Source organism: Lissotriton vulgaris, chromosome 5 (assembly GCF_964263255.1).
Source record: "Lissotriton vulgaris chromosome 5, aLisVul1.2, whole genome shotgun sequence".
Taxonomy (NCBI): Eukaryota; Metazoa; Chordata; class Amphibia; order Caudata; family Salamandridae; genus Lissotriton; species Lissotriton vulgaris.
The window spans coordinates 1,901,832,825-1,901,860,435 of record NC_141693.1 but is presented as its reverse complement, the minus strand read 5'-3'; the positions used below and the strand labels follow the sequence as shown (position 1 = coordinate 1,901,860,435).

At 45.7% G+C, this 27,611-nt stretch overlaps 1 protein-coding gene across 2 annotated transcripts in view; it reads left to right on the top strand.

Moving 5' to 3' along the window:
- Positions 1-2,744: 2,744 nt before the first annotated feature.
- Positions 2,745-27,611, top strand: part of LOC147717677 (butyrophilin subfamily 1 member A1-like) — a 152,832-nt gene continuing 127,965 nt past the window's right edge. Inside the window, exon 1 of one of the 2 annotated variants that reach the window (XM_086924468.1) lies at positions 2,745-3,046. The gene's annotated coding sequence lies outside the window, so the exon portion shown is untranslated. Of the gene's footprint in view, positions 3,047-12,838; positions 13,094-27,611 lie in introns of those variants that run through there. The other variant, XM_086924469.1, reaches the window with a different exon arrangement.

The window sequence follows — 27,611 nt, the reverse complement described above, 5'->3', positions numbered from 1 at the left end:
CCCCCCTTTCATCTATCCTTCCCCCGACGTCGGACGCGAGGCCCGCGCCTTCAGCTACCCTCCCTACCGCTCACCCGCTGAAAGGGGGGAAGTGGGGAGGGGGGAATTTTAATTATGTATCTCGTGTTTTCTATGTTGCAGGAGAAGTTACAATGCGATCCCCATACAGGACAGGCGCAGGAATAGGACCTGAAGCCCCGGTGCGAAACGCACCGTGATGAGTCATGCATAAAGCCAAGGGGCCCTTCTTGGGGACTTGGTTTTGACGGCAACCCGTTAGTCCTTAGGGCGGTTGTAAGCCTGAGCAACCGGGGGTTTGCTAATAACGCCACGCCTGGCTGGGCAAGGTGTGAGTTGACTCTCCCTTGTCCGGGGGGGCGGGGCGGGTGGACGATAGGTCCGCCGGTGGGAGGTTTTTTCTCCCAAGTTCCACACCGGGCTATGGCCGCTGGTGTCCGCTTCTTTGGCTCAACTTCAGGCGCCCTGCAACAAGGGGTTGCGGGGCACAGGGGGTCGCCTGTCAGTTAACCCGTTCTGTTATTTGTATCACAAATAAACCTGCAACTACTTCATCCCAACATGCTTGTCCGTGTATCATTTGGGTGGGGAGGGTTGTGGGAGGAGGTGTACCGATGCAACTACTATGGTTTTCGCCTCTTATACCCAAGCAGCTGCAGCCGCCTCCTCCTTCGAGCATCGCCAAATTGCAAGGGTGGCGCAGTAAACGCTATATCAGACGTGTTAAGATATTTATTAGAACGGATACATTTCGGCAACTCCTGCAAGTTTGAAGAAACTGCTTGATCAGTGCCTGCTACCTTGTGTGGTCTTTGTATAATTGTATACATTCTGCACTCATATGATTTTGCTAACAATTGTTTACTGATATTTTGAGTGCCAACAACACATTGGAAAGGGTACAAAGCTAAAATGCTGACTTGTCATATTTATCTACTCCCTTACCAAAAACCTTAATCAGCACACAATGGCTATCATGAAGGAGTTTACGCATTGAACGGCAACGTAAGATGACACCTCTAGAAGAACAAACATGTTTAAATACAAATTCTAATTATATTTATAAGAGGATTTTCTGTAGAACACTTGATGTTGTCTTTGTGACGCTACAAATAATGAGAAGCTAGTATTGTTTCTACCCTTACTCATTTTGTCACTTTTGGAAGGATGAAAGGTGGAGCTGTTCTGCCTCCTATTCTTAAGATTTAAAGATGTGAAAAGCACTGGTATTTGGCAGCAGGTGCTAATGTCACTGAGCTGTGCCGGAGGCTTCCTGCTAGCTGTAGTTTTGAACAGCCAGATATTCTGTTTTTTTTGGGCTCGAAGTAGGCACATTTTTAAGGCATGGCACGGGCACATTCCGTTGAAATTACTTTTCATCCAGACACTTTTGGATGTGTGCTTTTTCAGCTGAAAAACCCCTCTGAGATCTGCTTTTTCTGCTGAAGACGCATGCGTGTCACATAATGATCACAGGTTCATGTCCTAAACTTGGCATGTCATCCTTCTAAATTGGATGAAATAAGGACCGAGTTAAGCTGGTGTATAGTAGTTCTGTCATGTGTACATGTTTAGTGTGCTGCGCAACTTCATGACACTTTGTGTTCTGAATTTTGATTAACAATATTCATGTTGATGGTAGGGCGAGTTTCCGATGCTGTGACCCCCAATGCATTTGCCATTTGCAAGGTTACAAAAGATTGGCGGCAACTTATCTATTTAGGTCAAGCCAAGGCAGCTATCGAGATTGCTTCTAGACCCAAGAAGTCCAACCAGAGTGCTTTAAAAGGAGAGTAAAGCCTTCATGGGCTTCACAGAGGTGGCATTTGGTAATACTTATAAGAGAACCAGTTACATTTACACATGGTCACCTTCATGTTTTTTCAATACCACATAAATACACCCCACATAAAACCACTCTATGTCATATACCAACAAACCACATAAATACACTCCACACCATACCACATAATACTAATCAAGAGTATTCTTCCTTGTACGTTCCTTTCTTATTTTGGACTGTGTATTTTATTCGTTTTTATTTATTGTACTAATGAACTGGTATTTTTATCATTTGGTATGTGTTTATTGTTATTATTTAACCAAATAAAGTCTATTTGTATTGAATTCCAAATAGCATAATTTAATTCAATGCCACATAGTTCCACACTACACAATTCAACTCCACACATTCCATTCCACACCACATAATTCGACATCAAACCACATTATTCAACTCAACAACACAATTAGACAACACATCAAATACATCCAATCAACAACAATCCACAACATGTCACAAAATTCAACAGAACACCACATAATTAAACTCCACTACATACCACATCACAAAATACCATTCCACAAAATTACACTCCATGACACAGTCCCACTCCACATAATCCCAGTACACTCAATACCACATAATTACTATCTACATAATTCCACTCCACAAATCCACACCACGCAATTCAATGCCACACAATCCCACAACTAACAGTTCCAGTCCAACACACAAAATTCCACATACATCCACTCCACACCATAACACATGGGCAAAAGACATTGCCATTTACAAATAGTTCTAACTCTCACAAATGCGAGATTTATTGGTTTTGCCAGTGCTTGTTTTCAATGTGCCGACTAGGGCTTTCGCTCCAACTAGTTTATTTAAAGCTCAAACCCCTGCCCAGGCTGCCTCGCTCATGACTCCTCCTCTCGCCAAACCCGTTGTACTAGCTGGAGATGTACTTTCACTTTCAATTTTAAGCTTTCTGTTTTTCGAACGTTGTCGAAAGAGCCCACGGGAAGAAAAGGGGTGACAAGAAAGGTGACTGCTGCTGCCCTGGGTGAGCTGAGCTGTGCTGCTGCCCTGGGTGAGCTGTGCTGCTGCCCTCCTCCAGGACTGTGCTCACCTCACGCTGGGCATAGATCTAAAGTCGATTGTCTGCAGTCGAATCCGGATCCGACGGTGCCCGTGGGTGCGGCCTCGGCGGAGTGAGGGGGCAAATATCTGGCCCGTCATCGGGTAAGTGGCTTCTCACCCTTCCATAGACGTGCGAGCGGTGTGTGCTGGCAAGGTAGATCGGCAGATTAATGCACCTGCAGCCGGCGACCGGAGTGGGCAAGCACGGTATTCTGTCGATAGAACGAGAGTTAAATGAGCGTGGAGGACAGGAGCAGCCGTTGTTGTATAGCGCTGTAAAGCCAGTAGGCGCACAATAAAAGAGTGCATCGCTAACAATGAAACAGGCCGAAAAAAGCCGTCGGTGCCGCCGGTGTCCCCTGCACAGTGCACACCCAAACCCACAGAATTGCCCGCCGCAGAGTTGGTTGCAGTTCTTGTAGCCGGCCACGGCGGCAGTAGCTGGTCGCGTCATTTGCGAGTGGTGAAGTTTCCCTTGATTTTGAGAGATTCTGCTATTAGCCTGAAACCAGCCCGAAGAGAAGTGTTTTAAGTCTCTTCGAGGCATGCTAAATTCAGGTATGGACAGTTGAAGGCCCGCCCTTTTGTTTTGTGATAGCGAAGGTATTTACATGAGCACCAGCTTCACTACCGTCCTAAGGTCACATTCACTTTTTAAGCACGGAGATTTTGCTTTGCCTAGAATCACAGGATGTTGAGCCGACTCCGAGACTGGAACATGGTTGTCCACTTCCAGTTTAACCTAACAAAAAATGGGTTTCCATCCCCACCCAGGATTGACCCTTGGGCACTCAACTGAATGTGCGGACGCAGTCTGAATATGTTTCTGAAACCCATTTTATGCTCTTGCAACATAAAAATCCATATAGTGCATACAAGCGCCAATAAACCTCAGGGTGTTAGCGCACTCCCTAAATCCTTTCTAATATAAGATGCATACATGCTAAAATAATAATTACATAAAACTCTCTTGGCACTGGGGTTAGTGGCTTGCGAAGCTCTGAATATATCACCTGTAACGAACAGGATAGCCAGGGCCGGTCCTAGAACTCCTGGGGCCCCGGGCGAAAGAGAAGATGTGAGGCCCCTCTAATTTGCATATATCTTCCAGTCGCAGCCGGCATGACTCGCAGGTGGAGGATCTCGCGGGAGTTCAGAAGGGGGGGGGGGTGGAGAACAGGAAGCAGGCAATCATAATGCTGCAATGGCAGCGTTGTGATTGATCAGGACGCCGACCAGCCAGGCGCCTATGGGGAGGCCATTTTCCCCATGTAGGCTGCATTGCAGCCTAAATAGAGAAAGGCCAGAGTGCGCATGACTGGTTTGGCCGAACAGTCGCAGTTGGCAAGGCAATCCTCTCCTGCCCTAAAACAGACCCGCCCGCCCCCAACGAAACACTTCTGCTTTCTCGCAGTGCTAGAAGCAGAAACATAAAATGGTTGTTTTAGCATTTTGTGTTTCTGCTTTTGGGAGAAAGTAGTAGGGCGTTGCTCCTCCGCCCAAGTGAAGGAGCCACCCTTGGTAACATCACAAGAAGTGACATCACAGAAAGTGGCATCGCAGGACTATTGATCTTATTTGGCATCCCTGAAGAGACCTAACATGGATATCAGTAACATGGACAAAAAGATAAATATACAAATGAAATAAGTCCATATATTTTAAAACTGTTAAATGGATTACATTTGTCTCATTAGATGGAAAAGCTAGGTGCAGGTCTCACAAAGATGTATATTATTGATCACCGGAGTTTCATGACATTTTTGTTGTTGCCGAAAATTCCTGGAGACCAGGAAGGAGGCAGCAAGTGCTTTTAGAAACATAATATATTCGCAAACATGACCCAGGGTCAGCACTCAATGCGATCTCACCGTTTGCACCGCCCTAGAGCCTCCCTGCTCAAGGGTCCTGTGACCTCAATTACAGAGTCACCGTTGCTCTAGGGTGTGCTGCTTTGTAGGCCTGCCCAAAAGACTTGCAGTGGGCTTCAATAGGGATTGTGGTAGACAGGCCTTCAAGGTTAACCCACACTTGCCACTGCTAGGGTTCACCTGCTGGTGCTAAGACACCAGGGCTTCTAAGGTCTTGCGGGTCCTTCCAAGGTCTTTGCATGGAAATGTGCTCCCTCAGGGAGATTGGTCTGGTGGACTGGTCATGAAGGCTGAACCTGGCTCCCCAGTTCCAAATTTGGCAGCTCTGACCATAGTGCCACATCCTCTCTCCACTGAACACCATACTACCCCACTGAGAGAAACTCGCACTGCCTTCAACTACAACCCAATTGTGCCCCGCTACTAACACCTAGAGGCGACTCATTTCAAATTACGCACTAGACGAGCAATATGCTGCCTAAAAAAAAAGTGACAACATTCTGGAAAAAGCAAACACTCATAAGGAATGTAAGATTAATTAAAGCATGGGAAATGTAAGTAGGAACAACATGGTTACCTTAACGCTTTAGCACTTATTCCGAAATGAATGAGTCCTTTTGCATGAAAAGTTAAGGCCATGACTACAGGGCCGGAACGGACCTGCTTCAATGCCCATTTGAATATATCCTTACAAAACAAAAGCAATATGGTTTAAGAAGACCACATTTGTGAATACATAGCAGCGGTATGCACTTTATTTTCCAGTCCGCCCATCAAGGAGGTTTTGCAGTACATCCAGAAATGGTGCACTTCCCCACCTGGGGAAAACAATGCTGTTTAGAGAAAGACAAAAAAACAAAAGTAGCGCTTCACTGGTAAACTCTGTGTAGTGGCACTAATGTGATTTGGGTGTGAATAAAATCAATCTGGCCCTTTTTAGACCCACTCTGTCTTGCTTTAGTTATTTTTTACAGTTTGAATTTTTTATTTCTCTCTTTCCCAAGGCTGCACGTTGGAAGTGAAAAATGGCACAAAAAGATGACCTTTACAGCAAAAAAAGTTATTCTTTTTTGGATTCATTTCACAGGGGAACAAATAAAGGAAAGGAAAAGAAAGAGGGAGTAGTGGCTATAAGGCTGGGAAGGGGGCCCCCACACAACCTGACCTTACAGATTTCTATCGTGCTTAGAGGCCCAGGGAAAGGGGGCCCCACACCTGGACCTTGCAGCTTGCTCTAGTGCTTCGAGGCCCAGGGAAAGGGGGCCCCCTTCCCTGGGCCTGAAGCAGTAACAGGGCCTTTCTTAAAACACTGCCCCAGCACCAGTTTCTCTGGCTGCTCCCTCCTCCCCTCACCCACTGCTCCTTACCTGTGTCCGGCTGGTCCTGGAAACAAAGGGGCCTTCTGTCACCTAGAAACAAAATGCAGACAGGGAATGGCTGGTACTTATGAGAGGTGTTGCCTCGCCCCTGACACTCTGAGCCCTAATTGCTGGCCCTGCCGCTTTGACTTCCCCACTCTGTTTGTCCCTCCCCCCCACCCCTGCACCCCCGGGAATGCCACCACGCGGTCGTCGACACCAGACATCTCTGATGTGTATTGTAATGTGTGGGGAGGGGGCCCTGGTGGAGCAGGGGGGCCCCTGCCTCTCACCTGAGCGCGAGGCCCTGGGCGGCTGCCCATACTGCCCATGCCTAGCGCCGGCCTGAGGATAGCTACACCCCGGAAGCAGTCGCTTTAATCCTAACTGTGGCCAGCAGATGCGCCTTGGTGGGGGTCGAACCTGTGACCTGGAGATTAGGACAGATCTATGCAGCAGGTGCAGTAACACACTAAGCAGCCCCTCTAGTGCCCATTTATTAAAAGTAGTTCATAAATCTACAAATGCAGAGTTATTCCTTCACATGGGGGCAGATTTACTACTTTTGGTAATTGACAAGCATTTTCGGAAGTCCAGAAATTACTTCTGATTTCCTTGTCACCGCTATACCCTGGGATTCTGCTGAAAAATATTTTAAACCCTTACAAATACACACTCATGAATTCTGGAAACGTTTGCAGCTACTTTACACCTTGCTTACGGATTTACTCTTGAGTAAATTAAAGGATTTGAATAGCACACCACCATTTCTGTGCTGGGAAGTGATCGGAGAGGAGTTTGAGAATGCACACAAATGCCCAAACATAGCATGTGACATATGATGTTGATACTTTGTACTCCTAAACCCAACCATTTATGTGTGTGTCATACTTACACACAATGGGGCCGATTCACAGAACTAACTTAAGACAAAATCCTAAACTTACTACTTTTGGTATTCACACAAGTTAGGATTTTGTCTTAAGTTTGTCTTAAGACAGACTTAAGACAAACTTAAGACAGACTTAAGACAAAATCCTAACTTCTGTGAATACCAAAAGTAGTAAGTTTAGGATTGTGTCTTAAATTAGTTCTGTGAATTGAGCCCAGTATTAGCTTTGTGTGGAGATCACCTGTAGGGTTTAACTGGACATCTTTACTGTTACTGGCTTCCAGTCACTTGGCGCTATAAGACAAATAAGCTCTCTGTCTCAGGGCACCTGCACTGCAAAGACCTGCCTTAAATAGGCACTGGCAAAACTAATAGGTCTGGCGTTGGCGGCCAGCCCTTTGACTTCATGAATGCTTGTTTTGTTATGCGTTTTGCAATACATTATTCTTGGGAAAGCTGCTGGACCCTCAATAATAAATTTTTTTTAAAAAGGCTAAAAGGCAAAAAAGAATTGTTTTGTTAAGCACACATTACCAAAATAGTTTTTGGCACTGAAGGGGACTGCTTAGTTCATGGGTAAGCTCCATGAAAAAGGTAGGAATGCCGTCACTTTCACTGAAGTTAGCCAATGGCTAAAGAGGGCTGAGCCACTGCCCCATGATGTGAGCTGTAGTGGACTGAAGAAAAATGTGAATGGCACAGTAACGACATTGATTAACCCCTCCCATGCTGCTGACCAGCTCAGCTCGTCATGAGGTACAGTTGAGCTGTACTCATGGCAAACTGAGCTCGTCACAGCCGTTGGAACGTTCACACGTGGGGATAATTTCCCCGCTGTGCTGAACGTTCCAAAAACGGGTGTGGTTGTGACAAGCTCAGCTCGTCATGAGGGCAGCTCCGCTGTGCCTCATGACGAGCTGAGCTTGTCACCCCCCTACCCCCCCCCGCACAGCGGGGGGAAACACAAAGGAGTTAAAAGAGAAGGTAGATCGTCCCTGTGTGTATGTTATATTTAAAATTGTATTAAAGTGTAAAGGTTGTGGCTGGCGCCAGACCAAAAAAACAACAAACAGCCCTTCTCCAGTTGCTCCTTAAAAGCCTGAACTCATGTCTTCCGGCCCAGATCCCCTGCAGCTCAGCAAGGAGCTCAGAAATTGTTCTTAAGAAAGTATCTCACAAAAGGAATATGCATGGAGTAAAACTGAGGAGACAGTGTCATATCCTTTAGTTGAATACCCGTCACCCCTCATAACCACTGAGCTACATTTCTCCAGCATGGTACCATATAGGCGCAGCTCCAGGTCATATGTAGAAAGTCAGCGTATCACACACTACATCTGGGGCACCCATCCGATCTGCCTGGGTAAATTCTTCTTAGTTACACGGGTGACAGATTTGTGTGGTGTAGCTCACAGAAATGAACTGGTTTGAAATGAGCGTTGTCAGACACCTGCTCGTGCTTCATTGCATGTTCTTCTCCATTGTCTTTCTGGTAATGGCTCTGAGAGGTCCTTCTGCCATTGTGATCTTGTGGTACAAAAGGGGGTGGTGATGGACGGAGCATCTGAACCAATCAAACACTCACACCCTGTCAAAAGATCTGGGTTTGATCCATCACCATTCTTTAGCCCACTCTGCCACCCCAGTTCAGACATGGCTCTATGCAAAGCAGTCTGACCCTGTGCCTCATGGGAACAGTCCAGCCCGAACTGCCAAGCCATGCCTTCCCTGGACCGGAAACAAGCTTCCGAGGACCGGTTTCTGGCATTACAGCCGTCTTCAGCCCGGCTTGCTTGAATCCAGTGATCTTGTGGGCATCTCTACCCGAAGTCTATCCTATTTAAAGGCCTCGTGTAGGCGGGATACGAGGGGATCACTGATAGAATATTGGAAACAGAAATATGGTGTGGACGGAATATCGTGTCAATAATACTGAGGACCAAAATATTGAGTAGGTAAGTGAAAATGGGTAGGTATACGTTTACCATTCTTAACTCCACATCTGATGATATATATAAAATACACATATATAGAAATGTATCTTCATGACATTTTTGTCCTCGATATTCTTGACATAATCTTTTATCCCACAATATTTCTGTTTCTGATACGCTGTCTAAACACCATAAGAGGCGTTGAGAGAATCCCATATCCAGCAGAACCTCCAATAGTGTCTGGGAAGCATGTCCAGATGTCTCTGGCTGTCTTGGTTAACCAAGCAACTTGCAAAAACTGAGCCAGACCCACCCCAAGCTCTCACAAGCCCCTAGTCTAGAATGGCATGGAGCTGTCTCCCGGATAAAAGTCTTTCACTTTATTGCACCCTCCCTCAAAAACATATACCAGCCAATGTGTAAAAAGGGTTGCAACTACCACAACGGGAGCTAATGGGGTCTTCAAATGTCTTTGTTAATTGCTAGCTCCCATCATATCAAATACGGACATTGCTTGGCCTTTCATGTTCAGACCATTAAACGTATCAGCAGGTCTTGTACTTCCAGGACCCCCGCAAAAATGCATTACTCTCAGCTGTTATCTTCAACACACCATTTACCGCATGTTGAAGTTGGGCTGAGGTCGAGCTATTAGATAATACAACTCCAAATCAGAGAGACCGAGTCAGGATGCCCAAGCCAACTCGACTTATCTTCCCCACCTATATCAGGGCAATTAACAGGCTGTCAAGCAATTTAAGTGAGCTCCTCGCAATTGGGCCTTGTGTATTTTGAGGGACGTAGAGGCAGAGTGGTATTACCACCGTTTTTGCTATCGCAATCCTGCCCTTAACTGATGTTTGTTTGTTTGTTTCGGAAGGTAACAAAGGCCTGCAGACCCGCCAGCACCCTACCCATATTATAATGCTGCTTTTCAGCTTTATGTGCCACCTTATACCCAAGTATCTGCCAATCTAGGGCCCACAATAGCCCCACATTGGACAGTAGCCCCACAGGTTTGCCTACTAGTCCCGCTATGGGGAACATAAGTGACTTCTCGAATTCACATGCAGGCCAGAGACTCTGCCTCACTCTCTCAACTCAGTCAATAACTGTAGCACAGATGTTTCCGGCTGCTGCAGGTGCACAAGAGCGTTGCTGGCATAAAAAGAGATGACATGCTCAGCGTTACCAACTGTATACCCAACTGACGCAAGACCCGATGCAAATGAATGGCTGGTGGCTCCATTGTTGAAGCGAACAGTAGCGACAAAAGGCAACCAATGCAGCTGCAGCATCTAACCCCTGTACTGAGTTCATGCAGTGTGTGAGTCTACGAATGTTCATGAGGGTGGCTCTGATCAATCCCTGCTATCTATTAACTAAAAGTTTGGACACCACCATAGCATCAACATTGAACATGGACAGTGGGTGATATGAACCAATCTTCCTAGGAGCCCAGTGTTTTACTCCCAGGCATGTCCCTAATAACTTCCATGAGCTCCTCATTAGTTAGGTCCCTTGCCAGATTTTTCACTTGTCCACTGCAAAATCTTGAGAGAGTCAAAGCACTTTCAGGCCGCCTATTTAAAACTGCAGTGTATTACTAATCGCAACCTGGGTGGCAGCTGTCTTGCCCCTCCCGTTAACGAATGTCATAAAATATTGGTCTTTCCCGCTTTAAAAGCTATGCCAGTAGCCTTTCTGGTTGTGAAGAAATGTGATGCAGGCTTACCCAAATGAACGAGTGTAAAGCATTTAAACAGCACCAAAACATTAAAGAAAATGGAACTATGACTCTCAAGAAATCGAACAACAATTAATAAAATTAGATTGCATTTTTATGAACTCATGGACACCAAGGCGAAAAAGATCCACCGTTCTAGAAATATAGAGTTTGCAAGAAACAATAATTCCAGATATTTTACTTAACCATGAAAAAGCGCTGGTAAATTTAATGAATTTGACACAAACTTTTCAAGAAAAACCTTGGCAAGTCGATTGCAGTTTCTTAGAGTTACTTTGGGTGACCAACTCCCAGAGAGAGCCAGTTAAGTGGACCAGCAATGTCCAAAGAAACAGCCTCCTCAGGAAAATCAGACTTGAATCAAGTTCCTGGGTCAGTGATTCCTTGCCATTGACTTTATATGGCGTGGTCCTGATGCAAGGGATACAGGATGCTGAAGATGCTCAAACATGCTGAAGAAGCTGTGCAGTCAACAGGGGTCATCCTGGGGCTAGTCCTCCATCCACTGTCCTGGTGAGGTGGTTCTTGCCACACGGGTCGATGTTATTCAAACTACCCTCGGGGTCAGTAGAATTCCAGTCGCCCAGCACAGCGAAATCAGCAGTTTCCTACTTTTAGCGACTCTTCTTCTGGGCAACCAAGCTACATTCTCACAACTCTCCTGGGTCCAGCAGACTCGGATGCAACTTTTGAGCATCAGGTCCTGGTCTCTTAAGCTGCACTGGAGCGATGATCTGGTGATTTGAACTAACAACTCGCCAGGTAGATTCTTCAGCATTTGTGACCCTATGGTTCAAACTATAAGTAGGCCAACTAACTCTTGGAGTCTCTGCTTCTGTTTTCGCTCAGGGAACGAATTTTCCACGAGCAGGACACAGCAGGGGAGGATGCGTTCACAAGCCAATGGGCTACCAGGATCCCCTCCGCCTGATGACAACTTCCATCTGGCTAGTCCAGAATGCTCTATTCTGGCCACTCTTAAAATGGCAGAACTCCTCTCTTGGTCTCGAGAGCTTGGTAGCCCACCCTTGGGGTTGGGCTACATACCCACGGAAATGAGAACAGCGTTGGATATCTAGGCTCAGTAGCCATAATAGGGGATTGAATGATGATATTCCATGGTACCACTCAGACAGTTTATGAGGGAAATAAGGGGATTCAGCTGACCCACCAGTTATACCATTTTCACAGTGGTTTCATGTAACCATACGTACATCGGTACATATATACTCTATTTACAGATTGTTTATCACAGAACATGGTTTAAAACCACTGACTGCTTCTGACCTTGACACGAGCAAGGGGTTTAGTTGTACTGACACATCCCCTTAGTCTGTTCTGATTACACTGGGGAGAGTAAGATGAGCAAGGTACCCAGACTGTGATAAGAAGGGATCCTATTAGGACAATGTACATGGCACCTATTTACTCATTGGAACCGGGTTAATTATCTAACCATTTTGGGTAATATAGTAAGGCGTTCTAGATGCACTGCGACTCAGAAGTGCCACCACCTGTGTTATTCCAGTTTGGGTTGACGCTCTAGTTGCCCAGTCATGTGACTACGTAGCGCATTCTGACACGGCCTGCTCGGCCGGTACTAATTAGCACGCAGGGAAGCCACCGCTATCATTGGAAGCTATATCCCAGAAGGCGTTGGTCCATTGAGGAAGTAAATGAGGGGCTGATACGTACGACAAGACTTGTCAATTTTTGGGTACTTTGGGAAGGCACCACATCTGTGATCACGATATGGGCTATGATTTTACAACGATTTGTGTAGCATCCAAGAACAAGGCATAGTGGATAACATTGATTTTACAGAGTGTGTGAATTCAGGGTGACACTCCCGCACCGACCCAGGGATAGGAAATTTAGAAAAAAACATTTGCTTAAGAAAACCCATGACTTTAATGTTCGATTTTAACTTATCCAAACAACTCACAAGTGTTTATGCAGTGCCTTACGATTTGGCGGTATTTTCGTTTGAAATACTTGGATGCATTGTTACCAACTGCACTTATAGGCATGTAAAAGCATACATCTTCCCTCTCTAATTATATGATGGATGCTGATGTTTTTTGTCTTACAGATATCAATTAATGTCAGAAATAAAGATAAGCGAGGTCACTGCAGAGTACTACTTGGAGCCATTTACTGTTCACCAGGGATGTGGAATTCCTATAGCCTGACGCCCAGGACATATTGTTTGGTGTCAAGGGAAACAAGTTTTCATGTGTATTTTGTCCTTGGGACAAGTAGACTCAACCACCTGTAGCACAAACCGTTTGACTGCCAGTTTACAGTCCCACATTATGGTCAGGGAAGGCCATTGTCTGAAGTTAAGGTAATATTTGTGTCCATGTGTTAATGCTGTTCAAACTCGTATTTATGGTTCATTAATGCAAAGTATTATTAGGGTGAGCGCTCTAAGTAAATGTTGTAAGCTCAACTGCACTACTGACAGTGGTTCCAGTATAAAAACGTGTGCACGCATTTTCAAAGTTTAGCAATATGAGGCTATGAATAAACCTTCCAGAATTCTCTCACATTAGATGCAAATATCTGATGAAGCTTGAAAGCAAGATTGTCGATTCTTTGCTTTCAAAATAAAATGTTCACAAAAAAATGGTAGCAAGAAAAAATATATTTAGCTAAACTACTGTAAAATCTTAAGTACCATTTCTTTGCAGTATCATTTAGTAAAATGTGCAGATGTATACTAGTATTTCCCCAAAATATTCATTATGGAAAATCAGTGTAGCCAGTTTCAATAAGATTATGAAACACAAAAATAAACCATCATTGGCAAAGCCAGTAGGTATGAAATTTGTGTTCAACCTTTTGGTTTTGTCAGGGCGTGACGTGTTTTGGCAGGGTTTTTGTAAAACCTTATTGGTGTGGGAGCTGCCAGGCCCTCACCATTATCACGAACATTGATTAAAGCAAAAATTGGTTTTGGTCTCAAAAACCACACACTGCCCCAGTAGTTTCTGGCACTGAACTAAACTACTTTGTGTGGCGACATGCTCCTTGTGAAAGAGCAGAATGCTATCACTAGCAGTGAAGCCACCCAATAGAGAGAGAGAGACAATTTTAATAGACACAAAAGGTCATGGTTAATGCCAGACCTAATGAGGGGCCCAATTTTTAAAGAAAGTCTCAAACGTTAAGTGCAGATATACGACTTTCATGAATTTGCATGAATTTACAGAAGTAGGGTAAGAAATAGTAGTCCTGGAAAATATTTGTGAACTGCATTTTAGCATGAGCAAACATGCAAGTGTAGATTTGCTCATGCGAAAATCTGAGTGTTTGCAAGTTCACTTTTCTGCTCACTATTTTTTTCCTAACCCTGGAAGAAGATTTACCTCTGCCGCTGTCAGGAGTAAATTTCCAACCTTTCTCAGTATGGGAAAAGGTTAGAGAAGTGTTGGTGAAAACTCTTAAAACATGCAAGTTAGTAGGTTTGCATTGACTCAAAAGGGCATTCCAACCCTGGAACTACTGCTTATCTTCAGCCCCTGTATGTAGATCTGTGGAAATGTGGCAACATAAGGGAATTGCTAGTATTCAAACCCTACTATGGTATGAACCCTGGCATAATCAGAGAAGCTATTATCAGAGGTCTTATATAATGAGATTGCTGCCATAATTTGTCGCCGCATGACATGGCACAAAAGGGACAAGTGGATACTGTTACAGGACAAGTAGATTTAGGAAGCAACTTGACTCAAGGACAAGTAGATATTTTATTGAATTCCACACCCCTTTTTCACTAATTAGAATGACTGAGCAACAGTGAAAGTGACATAATGCGGGGATCTCGTAGTCCTGAAGAAGGCCATCGACCAATAGTGGCAAAATAGGTTTGGCCGAAATATGCCGACATTATCATTTGGAGCGAGGGTAGGGTGATAGTACCCCAAGACCATCTAATATTGGCTTTTTAATCCTAACTAAGGAGCACAGAATAAATAAACTAAGAATTAAGAGGGTACCCTTAAGGCAGTTTTAACTGCACTTTAATCATTGGATCCCTTCCTAATATTTTGATAAATAGAAAAATTATTTATTGCTCGACTCCTGCGAATAGTGACACAAGCTATACCTCTTCAACCTCTCGGCGTGGCGTTGTTGTCTGTTAGGATAGTCTTTGTGTAAAATCGTAAACAGGCACTCAAACTGTGCGCAACCAAGGTAGCAACTTCTAAAGTGGCAGTTTTCCCACCACTGACATTAAATTTGATTTAACAATTAAACTGGATTTAATGCACTGATTCATTTGATACCTTACAGTTCCAACTTTATTAGTCCCATTCAGAATTTAGCAGTGCTGGAGTGTCAGCCTGTCACTCAGTACTTGCCAAGAGTTCTACCGACCTCTTGTTACAGTAAAAATAACAATTCGTTTTTTTTGTTTTTTTTTACTGTTGGGACACGTATAAGTACATGTTCCACTTTTTAATATACACCACCCTGCCTTAGGGCTCAATAGGCCATCTGCAGGGGTGATGTATATACATTGTTATGTTATATTGATGATTTGTATAGTATAATAATCACCTGAGAGGGTATCTAGGCACTTGGGCTGGTGTGTAAGCGTGTGGTCCCCAGGTTGCTTATACAAAGAGCCAGGTATTCAGATTCTTGCAGAATTGAGGAGTAAGCTCTACTGTGTTGCAGGAGGTGCTTCCATGTCTTGAATGCGATGTAGGAGAATGAGCGACCTCCAGTTTTGCTTTTGAAGATGCTAGGAATATGTGCAAGTGAAAGTGTGCCAGAGCATAGATGTCTGGTTGGATGGGGAAAGTGTTTGCGGCTGTTAGGTATTCTGTCCTGTGTTGTGGAGGGCTTTGTATGTGTGCATGAGAAGTTTGAATCGGCAGCGCCTGTGGAGCCAGTGCAGCTTCCTGAGATGTGGCATGATATGGGTGCAGCTTGTGGGGTTGAGTATAAGTCTTGCAGCAGTGTTCTGGATGGTCTGGAGTCTGTGTAGAAGTTGTTTGGAGATTTGAGGTTGTGGTTGGGCAATAGGTCTGTTTGGGCCCCTGAGTGGATGGTTTGTATGATTGCTGCGGTGTCGTTTCTGGTAAGAGTTGTTCATTTGGTCAGGTGACCGTCTTGGTTGGTGGTGGGTAGGGTAGCAATGAGTTCTCTGGGGTTAGGTTGGTGTGCGAAGTTGCTGTATATGTTTGCAATTCTGCTGTGGAAGAAGTTGGATAGGTTGTAACAGAGTTGTTGGGAGTCAGCTAGGTTGTTGACCGTGGTTGAGGGTGTAGCACGGATGTGGAGTTCATATAGCCGATGCCCAGTGCATATTGTTTGGGGTCAAGGGCAACACATTTTCATGTGTGTTTTGTCCTTGCGACAAGTAGGCCCAACCCCCTACAGCACAAACCCTTTGGCTGTGAGTTTACAATTCCACATTATAGATAAGGAAGGGCAATGTCTGCAGTGTAGGTAATATTTGTGCCCATGTGTTAATGCTGTTCAAACCTGTATTTATGGTTCAGTAATGCAAAGCCTTTATTATTAGGTTGAGCGCTCTCACTGTAAGTAATTGTTGTAACGTTTGACTTCACTATTGACAGTTGCTCCAGTATAAAAATGTGTTCAAACGTTTTCAAAGTTTACCAATAAGAGGCTATGTATAATGCTCCCAGAATGCTATCTGATTAGATGCAAATATTTGCAGAAACTTGAAAGCAAAATTGATGGTTCTCTGCTTTCAAAATAAAATGTTCGCAAAACAAAATGCAAGTAGGAAAAACATTTAGCTAAACTACTGTAAAATCTTAAGTAACATTTCTTTGCATTATCATTTAGTAAAATGTGTTGATGTATAGTAGTATTTCCCCAAAATAATCATAATGGAAAATCAGTGTAACCAGTTTCAATAAGATATGGGAAACAAAAATAAACCAGCATTGGCAAAACCAGTAGATCGGAAATTGGTGGTCAGCCTTTTGGTTTTGTCAATGCGTGACTTGTTTTGGCATGGTTTTTGTAAAACCTTATTGGTGTGTGAGCTGCCTGGCCCTTACCATTATAACAAACATTGGAAATAGCAAAAATTGCTCTCAAAAAGGGCCCATTGCCACAGTAGTTCCTGGCACTGTACACTTTGTGTGCCGATATGCTCCTTGTGAAAGAGCAGAATGCTGTCGCTCACAATGAAGCCAGACGATAGACAGAGAGAGAAATAATTTTCATAAACACAAAAGGTCATGGTTAACTCCAGACCTAATTAGGGGCCCAATTAAAAAAGAAAGTCTCAAAAGTGCACCATGGTATATGTCCTTGCATTACAAGCAGATATATGGCTTTCGTGAATTCACAAGAATTTACAGAGGTAGGCCAAGAAATCGTACTCCTATAAAATATTTGTAAACCGCATTTTAGCATGAGCAACTATGCATGTGTAGCATTGCTCATGCGGAAATCTGAGTGTTTGCAAGTTCACTTTCCCTCCGACCACTTTTTTCCCAACCCTGGAAGAAGTTTTACGTCTACAGTTGTCAGTAGTATATTTCTAAGCTTTCATAGTATGGGAAAAGATTAGAGAAGAGTTGGTAAAAACCCTTAAAACATGCAAGCTGGTAGGTTTGCACAGACTCAGAAGGGCATTTCAACCCTGGAACTATTGCTTACCTATAAGTTCAGCCCCAGTATGTAAATCTGTGGAAACGTGACAACATAAGTGAATTGCTAGTATTCAAACCCTACTATGGTATGAACCCTGGCATAATCAGAGAGGCTACATCAGAGCTCTTATATAATGAGATTGCTGCTACAATTTGTTGCCGCATTACATGGCACAAAAGGGACAAGTGGATTTTGTTACATGACAAGAAAATGTATTAAACATCCTGCCCATGGACAAGTAGATATTTTATTAAATTCTACACCCCTGGGGCTAAGGGAAATCTTTGATGATCGAGACGACCTTCCTGCAGCTGTTCGAGCTTCCTTCAATGCTGTCTACTAGTGTTTCTTATTTGCTGGTGATAACCTTCTAGTGCAGCTTTGTAGGTAGTTCGGTTGGTGGTGCCATGTCTGTCTCTCTATTTCCTTTCTAGCTGTTTACAGTGTTGTTTGGTGTCTCAGAGATTTTCTGTCTACCAGCTGGCCTGCTTGAGTGATCTACTGTGCTTTTTGGGTTTGATGGGTGTGAGGGAGTCTACGAAGTTCTTGATCCAGTTGTTAAAGTTTTTGATGTCCATGTCAAGGTTGTCTGTGGGGTTAGGGTGATCCGTGCTCAGGCCACTGTGTCGGTTTGCTCCTGTGATTTTGCCTCAGCTGCATCTTGGAATGCTGAACCTGGTGGGGTGTTGACTTGGAGTATGATGATTTGGAAGTAGATGATGGTTTACCTAGTCCATGTGAGCGGTGTGGTGCATCTATATTTGATGCTGTTGCTTGTGGTGAAGTTGGGGTCCAGTGGGTGCCCTGAGTGTGAGTTGATTCTGAGACTAGATGGGTGCGTTCCGTGTTGCTCAAGTTATTGAGGATTGCTGTGGAGCAGGGGTTGTTGCAGTCTTCCGGGTGAGAGTTGACGTCACCGAGGAGAATTTAGGCTCTGGAGTCGATGGTGAGTGAAGCGACAAGTAATTGATGAGGTTACTCCGGGTGGTTGGTAGGTGAGGGTTCCGTTCAGTATGAAGTTTTGGAGATTTGCAGCTTAAAGTGCAACTGTTCCATGAATAGGATGGCGTTCTCTGAAGATGTGCATTGGATGGATTCCTTATAGATGACAGAAAGTCCTCCTCCTGGTTTGTGAAGGTGGTCCTGTTGAGTGATCGTGTAACCTGCAGGGATTGCCATGGGGATGTCAGGAGCTGATAATGGTTTGAGCCAGGTCTCTGTGATGAATGAATGAATTAATCAATCAGGTGTCTTGTAAAGCGTGACTACTCACCCGTAAGGGTCTCAAGGCACTGGGTGTTGGGGAGCTGCTGGTCTGGCAAAGGTGCTGTGGTTCAGTCGAAGAGCCAGGTCATGAAGTCCTTCCTGAATTGAGGCAGTGACTGTGATTGCCTGAGGTGGAGAGGCTGGGTGTTCCAGGTCTTAGCTGTGAGGTAGAAGAAGATTTATTCCCCTGTGTTCTTGCGGATACATGGGGCGGTAGCCAGAGTGGGCCGGAGGTCTCTGGTGGGTACATGGAATGCGAGGCAATGGTTGAGGTACGAAGGTCCCTCATTGTGTAGGATTTTGTAGGCGTGTGTGAGGAGCTCGAAGGTGATTCTTTTGTTTACTGGGAGCCTGTGGAGGTCACTCAGGTGCCTGGTGGTGTCTATGGCAGGGGATGTTGATGATGAGTTTGGCGGAGGCATTCTGAATGATCTGCAGTTTCTTGAGAGGCTTCTGGATGATGCTGGCATAGAGTGTGTTGCTGTAGTTGATTCTGCTGCTGATGAGCGCATGGATGACCTTCTTTCTGGTCTCTGTGGGGATCCACTTGACAATCTTTTGGGGCAGGCGTTGATCAGGTGGTTCATGATGAGCGAGGAGTCCAGGATGATCCTGAGGTTCCATGTGTGGTCTGTGGGAGAGGGTTATAAGTGCTGCGGGCCACCAGTAGTCGTCCCAGGCAGTTGAGTTTGAGTCCGCTGTTCTTCATCCATGTGGCGACAGCCATCATCCCGTCATGATAGTTGTTCTTGGTGACTGTGGGTTCTTTGATGAGAGAGCGAATCAGCTGGGTGTCCATGGTTCCTGACTATAGCTTGGGCGGGGTCATGTAGATGTTGAAAAGAGTAGGACTCAGGGAGAAGCCCTGAGGCACTCCGCAGCTGATCTCTGTGGGTTCTGAGAAGAATGGAGGTTGTCTGACTCTCTGTGTTCTGCCAGTGAGGAAGGAGTGGATCCATTCTAGGACTTTGTTGCAGATGCTGGCGTTGTGGAGTCTTGTGCATAGGGTGCGGTGAGAAACGGTATTGAAGGCGGCCTAAAGGTTCAGGAGGATGAGAGCTGCAGTTTTGCTTCGGTCGAGAAGGGCGCCGACATCGTCTGTGGCAGTGAGGAGGGCGGTCTTGGTGCTGGGGTTGCTACGGAAACCGGATTGGGAAACGTTCAGGATGTGGTTTGCTTTGATGAACTCTGAAAGTTGGGTGTTGATGGCCTTCTTGATGACCTTGGCTGGGAAGGAGAAGAGAGATGGGTCTGAAGTTCTTGAGGTCCGTCGGGTTGGCAGAGGGTTTCTTCAGCAAGGGGTTGATCTCTGCGTGTTTCCAGCCTTCCAGGAAGATGGCAGAGTTGATGGAGCAGTTAATGGTGCAACAGAGTTCGAGGGCCATGGTGGTGCCTGCTCTGTTGAAGATGTGATGCGGGCAGAGGTCAGAGGGGTTTCTAGAGTGGATGCTCTTCATCATCTTGAGAGTGTCATCTGCAGTGAGGGGAGTCCAGCTGAGTATGTTCTGTTTGAGTCCGGCGTCATAGGGTGCGGTGGTTGCAGGTGGGGTGGGAGGGGCTTGGGTTCCGAGGCTGTCAAAGCTGTTGTTTATCCCCTTGATCTTGTGGTGGAAGTAGGTGCCAAGGTTGTTGCTGAGGTCTTGGGAGGTGGAATGTCTGCTGTCTCTGTGCTGTGTCTGGGGAGTTTACAACATTAAAGCATTCTTAGTAATGAAATTGTTTAGACAGAAAATTGGTTTGTGTACATCCACACTTTCAGAATGACTAGAAGAGAGTAAATCATCTCAGTCGAGGTATAGAAAGTTAAAAAAAGACGTTCTGTTCTTGGTATGGAGTGTCTGTTTATTGTTCCTTTAGTTATGCCAACACGTGTTTCATCGCAGGGAACATACTGCGAATCTTCAGGGCTGGATAGAAACATAAAAAGTGCATTTGCAAAACGTACTTATTTTGAAAGTAATATTCTAGTGACTTATTGTGAAAGCCAGAGTGAGGGAGTAAATGTTAATCCTGGCACCGGCCATAAATAGCAGAAACAAACATTCGTGATATTAGCTATGTTTTGGTATTATATTTGAACTAATGCTAACCTTCATGATGCTATCTAGTTGTCTCGTGTGCTCGATTGTCACCGAAGTCACATGGGATTACCACTCTTTCAGACACATCAAGATTCTTTGCACTTTATCACTTTTTCTTCCTTTTCGGCCAACATATAGACTTAATTTGCCTGTTGATTACCTTATTGTTTTCAGAAGGATAAATGCACCAAGACAAATAAAGAAATCAATACATGTCACAGTAGTCTCACCCAACCACTATAGCTCACCAAGTCACTCAACCGTGAACTAAAGTCACAATTCCACAGAGTCACCTAAGGCATGCCTACTCCCTCACTCTGGCTTTCACAATAAGTCACTAGAATATTACTTTCAAAATAAGTACATTTTGCAAATGCACTTTTTATGTTTCTATCCAGCCCTGAAGATTCGCAGTATGTTCCCTGCGATGAAACACGTGTTGGCATAACTAAAGGAACAATAAACAGACACTCCATACCAAGAACAGAACGTCTTTTTTGAACTTTCTATACCTCGACTGAGATGATTTACTCTCTTCTAGTCATTCTGAAAGTGTGGATGTACACAAACCAATTTTCTGTCTAAACAATTTCATTACTAAGAATGCTTTAATGTTGTATAGTGCAGGGGCATTGTTGTTTCATTGTTATTGTGTGGATCTTTTGGTCCAACCTTGAGCGGTTGTGTGAGATTACCGTTCGCCCTATTGCCTATACCAGATACTCCTCAGTACTTTCCACTTTGCGGACACACAGGTTGCGCGCCTAATCACTCTGGCTAACTAAAAATCTCCTTGTTGCATACTGTGTCTGGGGAGTTATTTGATCCCGGCGAAAAGTTCTTTACTTTTGAGTGCCTGGGCGTTTGATCCTTTCTTGTAGGGCCACTTTTTGCGTTGTTCTGATGAGGTGGTGGTGTATGGTGACAGCTGTCTTGAAGGTTGAGTGGTCTTCCGTGGTCTTGCTGCTCCTACATCTTTTCTCAAGCTGTCTACAGGTGCGTCTGGACTCATGAAGGGTGGGAGAGAACCAGCTGGCTTTCTTGGATTTTTACTTGCTTGGTGCTTTTTCCGGGGGAGCCGGAGTGTCAGCGCAGTCGGAGATCCCTCTGTGGAGGTTGCGGGCTGAAGTGTTGGTGTCTGGGAATGTCAGTGGAGGAGTCTTGCTGAGAGAGGTGCTGAGCTGTTCTTCGGTGGCCTTGTTCCAACTTCTGCAAGGGTAAAGGTGGGCGTGGTGGTGTACAATGGGTTTGGTGAAGGAGAAGTGGACGCAGCGGTGGTCGGTCCACTGGAGCTTGGTGGTGTGGCTGAAGGAGGTGATGTCACTGGCGGAGAAGATGGGGTCGAGCGTGTGTCCTGCTGAGTGGGTTTGGTAGGTGACCAGTTGTTTGAGTCAGATGGTGGCGAGGTTCTCCAGCAGGGACGAAGTGTCTTTGTTGTTGGAGTTGTCCAGGTGAAAGTTGAGCTCGCCGGGGAGGATGTAGCCTGTGGAGGCGAGAGCATGGGGTGCGAAGAAGTTGATGATTGAATAGTGGGCAGGGTCCGGGGGGCTGTAGATGAGGGTGTGTAGGATGCTGGCTCTGTTTATACTATGCCAAAGTAAGGTATAGTGTGCAGTGTCCAGGGAGTCCTCAGAGGTATAGCAGAAGCTAAATTAGACAAGTACTAACAGTTCTCTTTGTGGTAGTGTGGGCGAGCAGTTCGGTTTATCAGGAGTGTGTGTTAAGCATTTATTGTATTCACTCAATTAAGGACTGAATATACACATTCAGAGACAGAATCTAGACCAATTAGGTAAGTATAAAAAGTATACTTCTGTTTTATTTTGTAGAACCAAGCAGGAGAGAGTGAGTTTTGGGGTTTAGGACCAAGGTTCCCCATGGTCCAGTTAGGCACTCAAATCCCACCGTCAGCTGCACTGGGGCGGTTGGGTGCAGGGGCCCAATGTTAGCTAATAGGAGTAAGGGGGTCTTCGGTTAGGGGCTGCCTGCGAGCTGGCCACTGGGCTGTGGAAGCAAAGCTCCTAGGGTTAGGATTAACACTGCAGGGGCCAACAATCAGCACATGAGCTGCCCCACCAGTGGCACAGGGGCAGCCGGGTGCAGAGTGCCAAGGAGGCATCGGGGACGCTGTGGATTTCAATGGAGATCTTCAGTTCTTGGGAGATGCCTGGACACCGCAGATTGGGCCACCCAAGGCTGTGGGGTGTTGGGTGCAGGATGTCTTTTGGCGTCTGGTCTTCTTATTAGCTCCGGGCGCAGTCGGGGGGGATCCTTCAGGTTGAGGCTGCAGGCGTCGGCTTAAAGGAGATCGGAGATAAGCAGAACCCAGTTCAGTATTGCTGGGGAGATCTCCTCGTGGTATTGTGTCACTTGAACTCGGGCCATGGGCGTCGGGTGCAGAGTGGTGCAGAATCGCTGAGCCGCCTGGATCTGGGTTCTGGTCTTGGAGTCTCTGTTGATCAAATCCGGTACTCATGGGAAACAGAGTCTGTATGTTTACTGCAGGGCAGGTCCTTCGCTCTATGGGGGCTGCTGGCTGCTGGACACGCCAGGGTATCCGCTGTAGTCGGGTCAGAGTCGGGACAGGCCGGTAGTGCTAGGGCCAAAGCAGTTAGTGCCCTCTTCTTCCTGGGTCAGCACGGCTCTTCAGCCCTTCTTTCTTCCTCGAATCTGAGGAGGCAAGGTCATGGTCGCACCTTAGTACTACATTTAGGGATGTTGAAAGGGGTTTGCAGGTTGGGACCAATGGGTCCCTTCCTTGGGGTGAGCACACCCCCTATTATGCCACCCTCCTGTGGGAGAGGGGCATACGCCTCTTCCTAATTGGCTGGGTTCCCTAATCTCCAAGATGGAGAGGACTAAGCTGTGTGCTTCACCTCGCCTCCCCTACCTGAGGGGCGGGGTTGGCAAAGGTGGGCACACCTCTCCTCCTAACTCGGTTTTCCTGCCGATTCTCCCACCCAAAGTGGGAGCCAGTTGCTGGGGTAGCAAAAGGCAGGGACAGCTTACAAAGGTGGCAGGCCTTTGAAGCTTTCCCTTCGTGGACCCAGCCCATCCTAGGGGAGAAGGCATGAGACCTCTGCCCAAGATGGGCTTTGTTTCGGACCCAGAGAGTGGAGGCTCTCTACCCAGGGGTCCAGAAACCTGTCTGGTGTGGGCAAGTGGCAGGCAGACATTCAGGAACCACACCAGGGCTGGTCATTTTTCAGGGGGCATCTCTAAGATGCCCTCTGTGTGCATTCTACATTCAATCCCTCACTGACATCAGTGTGGGTTTAATGTGCTGAGAAGTTTGCTACCAAACTTCCTAATTTTCAGTGAAGCCATTATGGAGCTGTGGAGTTCGTAATGACCAACTACCAGACCATATACACTTTATGGCTTTACTACACTTACAATGTCTAAGAATGGACTTGGATACTGTAGGGATACAATGCTTATGCAACTGTACTCTCACCTGTGGTCTAGTGCACCTTGGTAGAGGGGTGGCTTACATAGGCCACAGGCAGTGGATTGCAGGCATGACACCCAAGTATGTGTGCCATGTCGACTCTTAACTTTTTCCTGTACCAAAACACGCAGCCTGCAATGGCAGTGCGTGGCTGTTAAGGTACAGGGCCCCTAAGGGTGGCACACTAAGTGCTGCAGCCGTAGAGGCCTTCCATGGTCACAGTGCCCTTGGTACCCATTGTACCTTTTAGAAGGGGCTTCCCTGTGGCCAGAGATGTGGCTATTCTGGGTAAAAATGCTCAGCTTTGGGAAAGAACACAGGCCCTGGGAACCTGATTGGCCATGGACCCGGGGCACACCAAGTCAAAGTGCATCATGTGTCAGGCAAAAAGTGGAGGGTAACCATGCAAAAAGGGGCACTTTCCTACAGGGTGCTACGGAGGGTGGTGTTCTGGTTGGTCTGGACCCGAAAGTGAAGGTGCTCCATGTTTGTCGAGAGGTCGTCTGCATGGGTGGTGAGGCGGAGGATGCTTTTATGTATGATGGCGATGCATCCCCCTGGTTTGTTCATGCGCTCCTTGTGGATGATCTTGTAGCCATTCCTGATGGCGGTGGCGATGTCTGGGGCGAAGGTGGAGTTCACCCAGGTTTCTGTGAGGAATGCAATGTCTGAGTTGACTGAATCGAGCAGGTCCTAGATCTCCACTGAATGTTTGTGGAGGGAACGTGTGTTGAGCAGGATACAGTTGAGGTGGCCGGGTCCGGTGTTTGTCGGTCGAGCGGTGGGTTTGTGCTGGAGTGTGGTGGGAGGTGAAGGTGCCGCTGCAGGTCCGGCAGGAAAAAGGGCCTTGGGTGTCCATCGGCGATGCGACGTCCAGTGTTGAGGGCGTGGAGGGTGCTTGCGTCATAGTGGTGGATGGTCCGAGAACAAGGGTCCATGGCGCTGGGCGCGAGCCAGGTGCGGATGGGCGCGCCCGCTGTGCATGTCCACTGCACACGTCAGCTGCCATAAGTAGTGTGAGGGCTGAACAGCTGGGAGGCGGGAATCGGCACTGGAGGGGAGCAGGTCCCTGGGAAATGAGCAGGGACACTGAGGGGGGGAAAAGGTGCAAAAAAGAAGAGAGAACAAAAGTGAAAAACTGTGTAAAAAAGTGGGAAAAGCAGAAAGAAAGGCAGAGCGACAGGGCAAAGCAGCGGCAGGGCAGAGCAGCGGCAGGGAGAAATGCCCCACTGGAACCCCCGGGATGTAGGCGCAGGCGAGTGCCTGCGGGTGGAGGAGGGCCTCGAACACAGACCAGCAAGGGTCAGGGGCAGCAGCTACCGGGCGTAGCTGTGTGGGAGGGGGAGCAGTTCACTTACAAGTTCAGTGAGATTGCTCCCTTCACAGCGCAGCGGCCGCCATAAGTAGTGTGAGGAGGAGTGCTGGACAGCTAGGGGGCAGCAAAGCGGGAAGCTTCTGGATCGGGGATGCACCTCCATTACTGCTGAATGCTGTGTACTGGGGTATTACCCGCCATAGCCAGTAATGCGTTTATTCAAAGATGTGGAATCTGATAGGACAACGTTTAAACAAGGTGACAAGAAATGGTGGGGTGTGGATATGACCAGAAAATGTCTATCAACTCTATTTCCATTGGAAATACATTTCAGATAGATTGGCAGATGTGTCTAGAACCCCAAAAGAATACTTGCTGGAGCAGCGCTAAGGCGAGATGACCAAAGCGGATCTTGCCTTTGACCCCTTGATCTGTCTTCTGGCGGATGTATTCATGTACAGACATCCAATCAGTGGATGCTGATTCCTTTTTGTGATAACATTTTGAGTGACAACAGCCTATTCCTGGAACATCCCTCCACCTTATTCGACTGACCTGACAGATAAGTGAAGCAAAATATGAAATATACTCAACGGAGAAGATCAGTGCTTCAAGTAATGGTCAGTGTTGTTTGTAAATTCTTGAATATGTGGCCTTCTTCACTAGACTGCACCCACTGACATCATTGGGTCTGCCTGGCTTGACTAGGTTTTATCTGTTGCCTTATATATGACTATGTAGGGGTTTCTCACTCATGAAGCTCTGGAGGCTGGAATAATAAGTGGTCCTGAGTGTCCGCGTTGAAAGATTTTCACTAGTGACTTACCCTGCAGGTCCTACGCAGAGTCTCATCCACTTGTGACTAAACTTAATAGGAGTTAATTCCTTGAGATAATTCAACACATTGGCAGAGGTCAGTCTGGCTCCTGAGTGTGCCATCACTTTGTGTATTTACAAACTACTGTGACCAGAAGCTGGGTAAGATCTGAATCTGTTTTCTGTGCTTTTCATCTACCACAATCGAAAAAACTTTAAAATATGCATTTTTTTAAAATCTCCAAATGCATTTATTTATATAATGTGTTTCTGTAGTCTGGACCTAGCCACAGGGCAGCAGAGGGCTTTATAGATAAGAATTAGTCTGGTAGCATTACAGAAAGGAGCAGGTTTGTATAATGAAGAGATTTGAAAGAGATAGACTAGTGAGGGAGGTAAAGCTTGTTTTTAAGTCCTTCCGAAATGCAACATTTTTCAAGATTTATTCCGACATAGAGTTCCATCATCTTGGAGCTAGGAAGGACAATGCCTGTTTGTGTTCTTCTTGTAATTTCCGTTCATATACTAAGTACAGTGCCGAATCCATAAAGCTTTTTTTTAGAAGGAGTGAGCGACCCGGAATACCCTTGAGGGCTTGGGTAATACAATGGAAAGGGTAAATTTGCCTTCAAGGGATTTATTCACAATATATTTTGTTTGATTAAGGTTATTTCTGAAAAGGATCAATCACTTATCCTTATAATGAATCCATCAACAATTTTGTAATTCAACACGAGCAATATATCAACATATAACATGTAAACATGAAGACAAAGACACAAGGTGTATACGAGAAATATGATTTTATCAAATAGCTTAATCAAAGAAATCAGCTACATGTACAGATCAGTAAGTGAATAAAATTAGGGCTGTAGGTACACATATAAGTAAATTATCAAGTGACACAACAGAACCTAAATAAGACACCTATCCCAAAACATATTGAACCAAACAAAGGAAAGGGATAAAGTGTGAAGTCGACGTTTCGGTTTCTCTGACGTTAGTTTGCTGAAACCATCCTCAGGACTGTTATTGAATTATGGTCTGTAAAGAGATTGTAATCTGTATCATAGGATTGACTGCATCCCGTTGATAGCTTGTCGTCAAAATGATTTAGTGATTCTATATATTATTGATTGGCAAACTATATTTGATAGTTCACGCTGTCGACGGGTTGTTCCTCATCAATATTCAATCGAATGCAATGGTAGCAGAAAAAACCTGTGTGTATCAGATTGTAATTTCAAGATGTCAAATTCAGGTAAATATCGATCGGAGTCGATGATCA